At 34.8% G+C, this 11370-nt stretch overlaps 1 long non-coding RNA gene across 2 annotated transcripts in view; it reads right to left on the reverse strand.

Moving 5' to 3' along the window:
- LOC107841726 overlaps positions 1-10136 on the reverse strand; it is a 65040-nt gene extending 54904 nt beyond the window's left edge. The window contains exons 1-2 of one of the 2 annotated variants that reach the window (XR_007044855.1): positions 9952-10136; positions 9599-9738 (exon numbers count right to left, since the gene is read on the reverse strand). This is a non-coding gene — a long non-coding RNA (uncharacterized LOC107841726). The remainder of the gene's footprint in view (positions 1-9598; positions 9739-9951) is intronic. The other variant, XR_007044854.1, reaches the window with a different exon arrangement.
- Between the last annotated feature and the right edge of the window lie 1234 nt (positions 10137-11370).

Consider the following 11370-nt stretch of genomic DNA (forward strand, 5'->3'; position numbering starts at 1 on the left):
TCTAAGTCATGTGGGTTTTTCTTACCAAAAGTTCTAAGTTGTGTTCCATTCTTTACTGCATAGATAATGAGGACTAGATCTTGAGATTCTAGGATTTTTGATTACATGTTCTAACTCATGGACATACATGTAATCATAATTAATTAATCCATGTTATAATCTGTAATTAAACTAAAGTAAAGAAATAAAAGTTGCCGATTATGACATGGCAGTGTACCATACACTTATCGCGTGGCCTATCATCCATGGCTTATTTGTATTATGGTATGATACTGGAAATAAAAATTTTGGATGTCCCCAAGGGCGTGGAATATTCCTAAAGTGGTACCTAAGGTCCGTGGCACTCCAATGAGTCCCAAAAGTCCAGACATGGTTACATTGTACCCAATGCTTTGTGTTTTTTGTTCCTTGCTTTGTGGTGACTTTTTCTCTTTATTTGTAGCTTGTATATAAAACATATATAATATTGATCAAATTACCAAGAATTATAAATCATTAAATACCACAAATTAGAGCTCAAAACACAATCGAATCCAACACGATAACTAGGAAGGAACATAGCTCAAGCAAAGAGTACTAGTTTTGGTGTTTAAACTTTAACATAATGTTTTGTCTGTTGTCTTGTTTCAATTGAACCTTAAACACTATAAAAAATTTATTACAATATTAATTACACAATTAAACCCTTGGTAACTCATTACACACACTAGAATCCATCGAGATCAACTAGAAAAACACATAGCTCAAGCTAGTAACACTAGTTTTCTCATCTAAATTCTAAGTGAACAATTTAGACGAGAAAAATAGTTTACTTTGAATATGTAAACTAGGATTCACTTTGAATATATAAATACTCCCATTGTGTTTAATGATTACCCTACACATTATTACATTATTTTGAGGTTCTTAGATATATTAGTTCTCTTGGAATTCTTGGTATTGTTATCTAGTGTGTTTAATCAATTTGAGATTTATGTTTTTCATACAATTCTTGTAGGTCCACAATTATACTTTCATTAATGAATTCTTCTTATGAGATTAGGATTATGAGCAGCTAAACCCCATAACTAGGGATGTGAGAACCATGATGAATTAATAAATTAGGGTTAAGAGTGAAGTTAGTCAAGACTGGTGTGTTTGTATGTTTTGGTATTTTCTTTGGTTTGATCACTTTCTTGACGATTGAAAATATTAGGAACATGCCTGTATTCTTAATTTGATTGAAATTAAGGTACAAATAAGGAAAAGGAAATAACAACAAGAATATGAAACTATCAACCTTAATGAAATTTACTTAAGACTTAAATGGGATAATTAATCTAAGATCACAATAAAAGGGTTAGTAAGGTAATGCTCCAAGTCTTAAAGCAGATGAGTGAAATTCATTTAACCAAGGTTGAGAGATGTTTAGGTGATATATATCTTGTTATCTTACATGTAAGGCATTGAGATAGTTTGCTAACACGAATTGCAAGTGGAGTTATGACGTCATGGGCAACATGATCATAGTGCTCATCTCATATTGATTCCAATCTAATCAACCAATAACTATTACTATTACAATTTACTTTTACAAAACCTCCCTTTTTATTTACTTAATTCCCACCACATAGAAAAACTCTTGACAGAATTTTTGTTTATTCCTCATAGGATCGACCCCAACCTTATTGGGTTTAATATTTTATTCAATAACTGCATTATAATTTTGAGGGTGTAGTTTAGGAGAAATCAAATTTTGGTGTCATTGTTGGAGAATATGGTTACAATGTGATAGATTGAGTTTGTCAAAGTTATTAGTTTCATTCGTTAATTTTTGCTTTTATACTATTTCATTCTTAAGTTAAAATGACGAGAGGTAAAGTCCAATCGTATGTTGTCTAGTGTCCAACCCCTTTAATTTTTCTTTAATATGACTTAAAGGTACTAGTCGTATGGTTTGGGTATGAGTGAGGCAAAGAGAGTCATATGGTGGACAATGTATGGATGTCCAACCTTCTATTCTAGGTATGACTGGATAGTACCACTCATATGATGTGGGCATGAGTGGAGGGGTCCAATCGTGCCTAACTGTAGGAATTTTTATAGTTTAATTTGAAATCTTATGGGGTACATGGGAATCCCCTAAGTGTTGTCTAATGACCTTGCTTGCAAGCTATAGTCGGTGTGACAATACCGCTTTATAATGCCTTGGTAATTAAATTCTTGAATTGGTTGTTTGATTATGTGCTAAGGATTTTAATTGGGGAATAATGGCGGGTTGTGATAGCTAACCATGAAGGTGTGAGTCCAATGAACGGACACTGGAAACTCATGTTTTCCTACATGAGTGTTGGTCATGGTGACCATATACTTGTGGGGTACATAGAAATCCCCTAAGTTTATACTTGTATATATGTATCACGGAGGGTGAAGGGTACATGGGAATCCCCAGCCCTATGATATCTCTAGTTCATATAGCTAGACATACTGAAACTATTTAGGGGGTAACAATAAACCCATATAGATTATGGGTGGTTTTTGGATAGGCAATATACATAGCCCAGGTTAAGGTTTTAAATGCATGCTAAGCTCGATTCCCTTTCCCGGTATGGTATATATGTATATATGTATGTGATTACATATGGTTGTTTACTTTGGTTTGGAATAATGGAATTATTTTATCCTTATCATTGAGTACAGGCTAGTGTTCATCATGCTAACTATCTGCGGGCGCTGTATCCCCCTATGATTCAGGAACCAGCTATACTACTCCTCTTGCTCAGTGAATTACATTCAGGGAAACCTTAGAGTCAGACTGAAGTGGTGAGCTTCCATACTCTGGAAAACTCTATTTCATGCTATGGACTTCTTTGCATTATTTTTATTTCTTGGACTTTGGTTTTAGCTATGGTCATGGTATGTCCTGACCGAATGTTCCTTGTTTTTAGTTAGAGGCTTTATATGACTACTATAGGCATGGGTGGTGTCGGTATTGGTGTTAGCCTTGGTATTGGTATTGGAATTGGGGTTGACACCGGTTGGATATTTAGTGGGATATTTTGTTGGTTATGGTTATGGATTTTTTTAGTGTCTTTGTTTTATTATTGTTCTTTCTTTTTATATGTTTAATTCATTCTCCATAGGTTGTAGTTCAGTTATGGTTGGGTATTAGGGGTGTCGCTGGTACCAGTTGGACTAAAGGAACCTGACATGACTAGGCCCTGGTTTAGGTTATGTCAGATTGGTCTCAGACAACTAGGTTCATGGTCAATTGGGATTTCACAAAACCATGTAGAGTAGAGTCTCTTTTAAAGGTGTGAAGAGCACCACACTCATAAGGGAGTGGCGATAAGACATTTAGGAATGTTTCTCTTTCTTATGTTCTATTTGTAAGCTTGGAGTCTAAGTTTATGTATTCTCCTCTTCTTCCTATTTTTTTACTTTTCAGATCATGCCTCCTCGATGATCAGATGCTCATGAAAAATCCTCTTTCCCAACTGAGGACAATGTTAATGGGACCTATTCTACTTATTGGATCCATAACTAGTCTAGGGGTCCAGTTCCTGATTGCCCTTCTAGAGTTTTACCAATTCCCTCTAGTCTTTCCCGAGCTTCTTAGGCTGAAGTGACGAATGTTGAGTTTTGTCTACCTATTCATATGTTGTCACAATTGGTACCTTGTCAGTCATGTGTGTATGTATGTGTGTGAAGATATTGGAAGAACCTATCTAGAAACTTCCCTTTCCTAAAAAAACCCTAACTGAAGCAATTCCAAAAAATTCTCTTTGTACCATTGAATCATAGCTACTAGCTCCGGTGGAGCTGATCCACCGGATAGAAATATGAAAAACAAGAAAAAAGGAGATAAGAAACAAAGTGTGGCACAAAAATATGCAGATCTATTGAAATCAAAGTCGTACATGCATGAAAATAACAAAGTTTTGCCTAAACCAGTCATAATGGTGCATGAGGAGCCAAAGTGACATGAAAATCTTCTGAAGTTCAATCTTTAATCATACAAAAGAATCTATAATATGCTGTCATTAGTAAATTCTCTTATGGTATGCCGGAGATTAATGTTTTATGAAAAATAATCCCTAATCAGTTTGGCATAAAAGGAGATTGTATAATAGGGGTATTGGATTCAAGGCATGTTTTAATAAGATTGAATCAGCTAGAGGTTATATGAATTTATTATCGAATGTAGCTATTCATATTAAAGGCAATAATGTATATTGGAAAATGAGGACTCTCAAATAGGACCCTTGGTTTGAACCAGATGTTGAAACAACAATTGGGAAACCTTTGATGGTGGATATGGCAACAAAAAATCACCCAAGACCAAGTTGTGCAAGAGTTAAGACTAAAGAGGACTTGGTGGCTAAGCTACCTCGTAGGGTAAAGATCAATAAAGAAGATAATGTAAGTAGAAAGATTAAATCAAAGTGGATCAGTATAACATATGACCGTAAGTAGAAAGATTAAATCAAAGTGGATCAGTATAACATATGACCATAAGCCCTAATACTATCAAGAATGTGGTTTGGAAGTTCATGATGAAAATTCATGCTGGAATATTCACCTAGAAATGTATAAAAAGATTTAGGAGCAAAAATGAAGCAACAAATATGGAAAAGAAAAAGAGGAGCAGTAGAAGGAACAAGTCCAAATAATGGCACAGAAGAATAATAGTAATCAATGGTTACTCAAGAAGAACAAGTACAAAAAAGATAGATTTTGCCAGATAGTTGGGGAGGTTGGAGATAATACTAATGATATACAAAAGTCAAATTCATTTGAAGCTTTAAATCAAGACCAGCAGGAAAATCAAAATGAAAATTCTAGCATGCAGCAGAAGGAAAGCACCAAAGAATGGGTGAATAAAAACTTTGGCACGGGTGCAATAGGAGAATAGGGAGAAAGTGGCGAGAGTAATAGAGAAGAAGAAGAAGAGGCAATGCAGAACAACATAAAATAAAATCAAAAAGGTAGAATTTATAATCAGGAGGATGTAGTAATAGGAGAAGTAACAACAGAAGTGTAGAATAACAATCAATATAAGTAGGAGGGGCTAATGCAAAACCATGCCGAAATGGAGAGCAGTAACAATTTAGAATTAGCCCTTGTGTAGTATGAGCATATAGGTAAGAAGGAATAGATAATGAATGTTGTGGTTCCCATTACAGTGGATGCAGGTAATCTTCTGGAGTTAGTCAATAGTAAGAAAACTGACTTGGATGAGGACAATATGGCAGATAATATTGAAAAACTTACAAGAAAAAGGGACTTATCACCAGAACAAGCTCAATCTTTGAATCAAAAGCATGGAAAAAGATAGAAGAAGAATACAAAGACAAGTGCAAGCAAAATGCAAACAAGGATTCACATGTTGAAATCATTATCAAAATGAATGCTTTAATTTGGAATATCAGATTAGTTAACACACAGAAAGTATTTACAACGCTGATTACAATGAATAGAAGGTTACATTTTGGCTTTATAGGTCTAATGGAACCTTTTTAGGAGAGTCATTTGGTAGAGGCTTATAAAAAAAGATTGGGTATGCAACATGCAGTAGTGAATTGCTCAGGTAAAATATGGGCTTTTATTGATAATTCTATTGATTTTTCTTTTATAAGGTATGAAGAACAATTGAATAGTCTTAAGTTAATGGATCAATCTGTTGGGGTAGAGGTTTATATTACTTTAGTGTATGTAAAATGTAGTCAGGTGGAAAGACTATTATTATGGGATTATTTGGTAGAGACTGCTAATAATATGCAATATCTATGGTTAGTAGGGGGATTTTAATGTGATTAGAAGTAAGGAGAAAAATCTTAGTGGACTGCAGGTAACACTAGATGAGACTTATAACATTAATCACTATATTATCATGTGTAATCTGATGATTATGATTTTAAAGGAAGTAAGTTTACATGGAGGAATAGTAGAGTGGATAAAGACTGTATCTTTAAAAGGTTAGACAGAGTTCTTGTTAATGATAAAATGCAGAAGTTATTTCCAGTGTTGGAACTAGAAAACTTAGTAAAAAGTGTCTCTGATCATGCTCTAATGTTGGAAAAGCTTAGCACATTATGTGAACAATTGATCAGACCATTCAAATTTCTAAAATTTTGGTTGAAGGAAGAGTCCTGTTTAGATGTTATCAAGGAAAGCTAGAATATAGAATGTGAAGGAAATCCCTTTATCAAATTTCACCAAAAGATAAAGAAAACTAAGGACGCATTGACTGAATAGAGTAAGAAAACTTTTGGTAATATCCAAGAGATTGCCACTTTGGAAGAAGTAATTAAGGTAAGAGAGCAGCAGTTTGAAATGGAGCCATCTGGTAATAATAGAGCAAGTTTGTCATAGGCTCAAGCATAGCTAGCAACTCAATTGAAAAGGAAAGAGGAGTATTGGAGACAGAAGGCCATTTTAAATAGTTTAAAGATGGAAAAAAGAATACTAAGTTTTTTTATACTATAGTTAAGGGGAGAAGGGCTAGATTAAAAATAAATAGAATTCAAACTGCAGAGGGAATTTGGTTGGACAAACAGGAGAAAATAGCTGAAGCAGTGGAAGTCTTCTTTCAGAAACAATTTGAAAAGCAAGAGCATGCAAAAGATTTAACAATGTTAGATGAGCTATCCAGGTTAGCCACTGGGGATCAGAATGAAGAGTTGAAGAAGATCCCCTTATTGGAGGAAGTTTAACAAGCAGTTATGGGATTAAATAGGAATAGTGCTGGAGGTACTAGTAGGATGATTGGGGATTTTTTCCAAGATGAAAGGAGTATTATTGCAAATGACCTACACTAGATGGTTATAGCTTTATTCTATGGTCAGGATCTTCCTAGATTTATCACTCATACTAATTTGGTTTTACTTACAAAGAAGTTAGTGGTAAATAATCTCTCAGATCTAAGACCAATTTCCTTTAGTAAATTTGTGAATAAAATTTTCTCTATAATTATTCATAAATGAATTAAGGGAATTCTTCCTTACATAGTATCTAAAGAGTAAGTTGGTTTTGTACAAGGAAGAAGCATAGCTTAAAATATCTTAGTGGTGGAGATTGTAGCTAAGATTAGAAAGAGGGGAAAAATTCCTAATATGGTTATGAAGCTTGATATGATGAAGGCTTATGGTAGGGTAGAATGGTTATTTATGGCCAAAGTCCTGAGGAAGTTAGGTTTTTGTGAGCTATCGATAAATATGGTATTCAGGATTTTGGCAAATAATTGGTATTCCATTTTGTTAAATGGACAACCAAAGGGTTTCTTTAAATCCAAAAAAGGCTTAAACAAGGTGGTCCATTGTCACCAACTTTGTTTATCATTACAGTTGAGGTTCTATTAGGGGATTGAAGAAACTATTGTCTAATAAGGAGTTCAACCCTTTTGGGATGCCCATAGGAAGTCCTAAGCTAAATTATCTTACATTTGCAGATGATATGATTATTCTTTGTAAGGCAAAACTAAAAACTGTGCAGATGGTGAATTCTACACTAGAAAGATATGAAAGAGTATTAGGGCAGAACATCAATAAGGAAAAAAGTGCCATCTATGTGCATCATAGTGTTTCAAATGGAGTAGTGGTGATGGAAGAAGTTTCTACAACTAATTTGAGGGAACAATTTTCTTTCAATTACTTGAGATGTCCAATATTCTCTACGAGGAAGAAGAAAGTGTACAACATATCATGAATAAGATAAGTTCCAAGTTACAATCCTAGAAAGGGAAGTTGCTGTCTTATAGGGGTAGAGTAGTTCTTATCAAGCATGTGTTACAAAGTATACCAATTCATTATTTGTCAGTGATAAAACCACCTAAGAATGTTATAAATGCTATTCAAAAGATAATTGCTAAATTTTCCTGGAGTAGTATTGTAGGTGGAAGTGGTAGACATTGGGTATCTTGGAACTCTAGTGTTTTCCAGAAGCTGAAGGAGGATTAGGTTTTAGAAAATTGCAGGATGCATCAACAACCCTTTTTGGTAAGATCTGGTGGAATTTTAGAAACCAGAAGACTACATGGAGTACTTATATGATGAACAAGTATTGCAGGAAGTATCATCAAATGGAAGTTGAATAGAAAATAGGTGGTGGTTCTCAAGTATGGAAGAAAATGTTGCAAGTAAGGAAGTTAATAGATCATCTTATCATTTGGCAAGTTAGAAGAGGGGATGTTCATTTGTGGTATGATAACTAGAGTGAATTAGGGGATTTGTATACTATCAGTGAGGAGAGTTATGAATGGGATAAAAGATATCAGTGGGTGAAGAACATGATGACTAATGATAGGTGGAATGAAGAACAGTTAAGGAGTATTTTTGCAGAGGATATAGGAGCACATGTGATGAATAAAGTTAAAATAGGGGGATTTAATGAAAAAGATAAGCAAATTTGGAGCTTGGAGGCTAGAGGTAATTTCACAGTAAAATCTGCATGGACCTATGTAAGACAGAGGGGAGAATACAATGAATTTTACAAACAATTATTGATAAAAGAAATGCCTTTCAAAATTATGTTTTTTATGTGGAGGGTGTGGAAAGAGAGGATTGTTGTCGATGATACAGTAAGAAGATGGGGGGTGTATGGTCCTTCCAAGTATTGGTGTCATCAAAACCTATCATAGGAGACCATTGTACATGTGCTACTGAGATCATATTCAGCTAACAAGACTTGGTCCTATTTTTCTTCTTTTGTAGGAATAAATATACAAGGAATAAGCTTAAGAGAGATAATACATGCTTGGAGGACTGCCCAGGTAAAACCAAGAGAGAAAGCATATTTTAGAGTCATACCAGCAATTATTATATGGGAATTATGGAGAAGAAGAAACAAGAAAAAACATGAAGGAAAGGAAGTCAGTATGCATAGGTTGATTTTCAATGTTATAAGATAGCTAAGGCTGCTTCTTAAAGTGAGGAAACCATTGATGGATTTTAATATAGAGTGGCCAATCATATTACATCAACTAAGTCAATTAAAACCTAGAGTTACAGCTAAAGTTGTACTTTGGGAATTACCAAAACATGGTCGGTGTAAATATAACACAGATGGTGCATCTAAAAGAATCCAAGAAACAACTCATGGGCCTTTTGCTTGAGGGATGAAAATGGAGACTTAATACCTGTAAAGGGAGCAATTATTGAAGATACAGATAACTTGATAGCAAAAGCAAAAGCTATTAAATAAGCAGCACAACATTTTAGTCAGTCAAGGCAAGAAAAGATTATCATACAGACTGATTCATTGGCTATGCAAATGTTCTTAACTTAAGAATGGGAAGCACCATAGATGCTAACAGATAAAGTGAACAAGGTAAGGATGCTACTACAGTACAAGCAGGTATAATTTATTCACATATATAGAGAAGGCAATTAAGTGGCTGATTACTTATCTAACTTAGCATTTGAAAAGAAACAGTTCATTATTACAACTTTCAACTAATACCAAGTGCAGGTAGAAAGTTACTAAATAATGACAAGAAACAATGTTCGTACTTGAGACTAAAAGTAGCAACATGCTAACAGGACTGGAAAGGCTACAACAAATGTTTTCACTAATATCTTATGTACAAACAGAGCTGAACAAAAAACCAAAAATGCTATACCTATTTACACCAACCAACAAAAAGGGAATCTCAGTAGATCAGGGGTCACCAAGTCAGATCGAATGCCAAAAGCTAAATTTCTTATTCCTCTTCAACTATTAACAAGTTCGAGCTTCCCATTATCTCCATCTCAGCTATAGCTATATATGGAGAAATAATAGTGAGACAGGATTTAGTACAAGTCAGAGTACAAACTGCTCATGCTAGGAGACTTACAAGAAGAAAAAAACAAGCTTCAGAAGATAAGACCCTTTTTTTAAGCACCAAAACCACAAAAAGAGTACTAAAGATTTCACCTAAAGAAAACACAAGGTCAAAAGATAAAGTTTATAAGAAGAAATAAAGAAGCTTACTTACTCATGCAAGCTGAAAGCATCTAAAATAAGAAGCAAAGGAAGGGTATTGATCACCCAGACCTGAAGAATAACAAATCATAGGTTGAGAAAGCTAAGCATGGTGAAGGAGGCGGTGAAGTGAAAAGATCAGCTGAGCTAATGAATTTAGAAAGCCTACTCCCTTTTAAATGAGTAGAGTGGGGTGGGTCAAGCAATTGGGCTAGGCCTTTTTCTTTTTTTAGCCGGGTCATTGGATTTTTGGACAGATATTTTTTAAGTCTACAATTTCCCATTCATGTATTAATTTTTTTTATGATGATCAATAAAAAACAATATTAAACCAAAAAAAGGCAGCTTCTCAGTCTGATCATGGTGTTATTATTACTCTATCTTTTGAGACTATAAGGGTTTACTAATTTACGTGGTTGAATCATTTGACCTTTATGGATATTAAGTTTGAGAAAGATCCTTAAGGTTTTTTGGACTAGATAGAAAATATCTTCCATTCTATGCATGTCATAATTATAGAGGGTGTGGAGTTTGCCACCTACCAACTAAAATATGTGGATTACTAATGGTATAAAGAATGGGATTAGGCAAAGGGTGATGATGCTAAGTTATCTCTTTGGAAGGATTTCTCTAATGTATTTTTGGACCGCTTCTTTCCTTAGCAGTTAAGGAAAGCAAAGGTAGAAGAGTTTGTTAATATGACGCAAGGTAAGATATTTGTCAAGAAGTATTTCTTGAAGTTTCACCAGTTGTTGTGGTATGATCCAGAGTTCGTACTAGTATGAGGGCTAGAATAGGAAATTTTGCTTCTGGTTTATCCCAAAATATGATCTTAGAGAGTAAGGCTACCTTGTTAAACAAAGACATAGATATCTCCATATTGGTTGTGTACATATAGCATGTTTTGGAAGAGAAAAAGAAGAAGGCTTAGTTAGAGGGGAGATAGGGAAAAAAGTTTTGATTCTTTGAGTAGGGTGGTGGCAAACAACAGAGTAGAAGAGATGGCAGAAAGTTTCCCAAGAAGAAGTGGGGCAATTATGGGTTTTACTCGATGACAAGTGTTCCCAACACAAAGTCGTCGGGTGATAGGTGTTTCCATGATGGCGATAGCTTTAGGACACTTGGCGCCCAATCTCAGTCTAGTGGGTCTAAGTCAGCTCTATTATATCCTTTTTGCAAATTTTATGGTAGATTGCATTGGGGTTTCTACGATAAAGGAAGAGATCAGATGCTTCAACTATTATCAGTCAGGGCATATGCTTAGAAACTACCATATTAGTATGGTTGCTTCGGGATAAAACAAGGTTCTGATTTCCTCTTCTTTAGCACTAGTACCAAAGGGTGTGTCATCTGGCTCCGCCACTTGTCAAAACCATCTTTATGCTCTTACTACCCGACAAGAGTAAGAGGCATCACCTAATTTCGTGA

The sequence above is a fragment of the Capsicum annuum genome, chromosome 9 (assembly GCF_002878395.1).
Source record: "Capsicum annuum cultivar UCD-10X-F1 chromosome 9, UCD10Xv1.1, whole genome shotgun sequence".
NCBI lineage: Eukaryota > Viridiplantae > Streptophyta > Magnoliopsida > Solanales > Solanaceae > Capsicum > Capsicum annuum.